Source organism: Festucalex cinctus, unplaced genomic scaffold (genome assembly GCF_051991245.1).
Source record: "Festucalex cinctus isolate MCC-2025b unplaced genomic scaffold, RoL_Fcin_1.0 HiC_scaffold_119, whole genome shotgun sequence".
Taxonomy (NCBI): Eukaryota; Metazoa; Chordata; class Actinopteri; order Syngnathiformes; family Syngnathidae; genus Festucalex; species Festucalex cinctus.
In genome coordinates, this window is record NW_027520366.1 from 5,585 (window position 1) to 8,376 (window position 2,792).

The window sequence follows — 2,792 nt, forward strand, 5'->3', positions numbered from 1 at the left end:
TTTGGCATCCGGATGATGATTCTAGCATGAAATTGCTTGGGCACCTGTTAATTTTTAAGATTTTGACACATTCAGCTCAAATGTACACAATTGCTGATTATGGCTGTCAAATCTAAACCAAACGTTGTGCACTCAAATCTTTTGCTGTATTTAGTTTATTTTGGCATCCGGATGATGATTCTAGCATGAAATTGCTTGGGCACCTGTTAATTTTTAAGATTTTGACACATTCAGCTCAAATGTACAATCATGCGCTAAAAACGCATTTAAAGCAATAAAAAGGTGATTATGGCTGTCAAACCTAAACCAAACGTTGTGGACTCAAATCTTTTGCTGTATTTAGTTTATTTTGGCATCCGGATGATGATTCTAGCATGAAATTGCTTGGGCACCTGTTAATTTTTAAGATTTTGACACATTCAGCTCAAATGTACACAATTGCTGATTATGGCTGTCAAATCTAAACCAAACGTTGTGCACTCAAATCTTTTGCTGTATTTAGTTTATTTTGGCATCCGGATGATGATTCTAGCATGAAATTGCTTGGGCACCTGTTAATTTTTAAGATTTTGACACATTCAGCTCAAATGTACAATCATGCGCTAAAAACGCATTTAAAGCAATAAAAAGGTGATTATGGCTGTCAAACCTAAACCAAACGTTGTGCACTCAAATCTTTTGCTGTATTTAGTTTATTTTGGCATCCGGATGATGATTCTAGCATGAAATTGCTTGGGCACCTGTTAATTTTTAAGATTTTGACACATTCAGCTCAAATGTACACAATTGCTGATTATGGCTGTCAAATCTAAACCAAACGTTGTGCACTCAAATCTTTTGCTGTATTTAGTTTATTTTGGCATCCGGATGATGATTCTAGCATGAAATTGCTTGGGCACCTGTTAATTTTTAAGATTTTGACACATTCAGCTCAAATGTACAATCATGCGCTAAAAACGCATTTAAAGCAATAAAAAGGTGATTATGGCTGTCAAACCTAAACCAAACGTTGTGCACTCAAATCTTTTGCTGTATTTAGTTTATTTTGGCATCCGGATGATGATTCTAGCATGAAATTGCTTGGGCACCTGTTAATTTTTAAGATTTTGACACATTCAGCTCAAATGTACACAATTGCTGATTATGGCTGTCAAATCTAAACCAAACGTTGTGCACTCAAATCTTTTGCTGTATTTAGTTTATTTTGGCATCCGGATGATGATTCTAGCATGAAATGGCTTGGGCACCTGTTAATTTTTAAGATTTTGACACATTCAGCTCAAATGTACAATCATGCGCTAAAAACGCATTTAAAGCACTAAAAAGGTTATTATGGCTGTCAAACCTAAACCAAACGTTGTGCACTCAAATCTTTTGCTGTATTTAGTTTATTTTGGCATCCGGATGATGATTCTAGCATGAAATTGCTTGGGCACCTGTTAATTTTTAAGATTTTGACACATTCAGCTCAAATGTACACAATTGCTGATTATGGCTGTCAAATCTAAACCAAACGTTGTGCACTCAAATCTTTTGCTGTATTTAGTTTATTTTGGCATCCGGATGATGATTCTAGCATGAAATTGCTTGGGCACCTGTTAATTTTTAAGATTTTGACACATTCAGCTCAAATGTACAATCATGCGCTAAAAACGCATTTAAAGCAATAAAAAGGTGATTATGGCTGTCAAACCTAAACCAAACGTTGTTCACTCAAATCTTTTGCTGTATTTAGTTTATTTTGGCATCCGGATGATGATTCTAGCATGAAATTGCTTGGGCACCTGTTAATTTTTAAGATTTTGACACATTCAGCTCAAATGTACAATCATGCGCTAAAAACGCATTTAAAGCAATAAAAAGGTGATTATGGCTGTCAAACCTAAACCAAACGTTGTGCACTCAAATCTTTTGCTGTATTTAGTTTATTTTGGCATCCGGATTATGATTCTAGCATGAAATTGCTTGGGCACCTGTTAATTTTTAAGATTTTGACACATTCAGCTCAAATGTACACAATTGCTGATTATGGCTGTCGAATCTAAACCAAACGTTGTGCACTCAAATCTTTTGCTGTATTTAGTTTATTTTGGCATCCGGATGATGATTCTAGCATGAAATTGCTTGGGCACCTGTTAATTTTTAAGATTTTGACACATTCAGCTCAAATGTACAATCATGCGCTAAAAACGCATTTAAAGCAATAAAAAGGTGATTATGGCTGTCAAACCTAAACCAAACGTTGTGCACTCAAATCTTTTGCTGTATTTAGTTTATTTTGGCATCCGGATGATGATTCTAGCATGAAATTGCTTGGGCACCTGTTAATTTTTAAGATTTTGACACATTCAGCTCAAATGTACAATCATGCGCTAAAAACGCATTTAAAGCAATAAAAAGGTGATTATGGCTGTCAAACCTAAACCAAACGTTGTGCACTCAAATCTTTTGCTGTATTTAGTTTATTTTGGCATCCGGATGATGATTCTAGCATGAAATTGCTTGGGCACCTGTTAATTTTTAAGATTTTGACACATTCAGCTCAAATGTACACAATTGCTGATTATGGCTGTCAAATCTAAACCAAACGTTGTGCACTCAAATCTTTTGCTGTATTTAGTTTATTTTGGCATCCGGATGATGATTCTAGCATGAAATTGCTTGGGCACCTGTTAATTTTTAAGATTTTGACACATTCAGCTCAAATGTACAATCATGCGCTAAAAACGCATTTAAAGCAATAAAAAGGTGATTATGGCTGTCAAACCTAAACCAAACGTTGTGGACTCAAA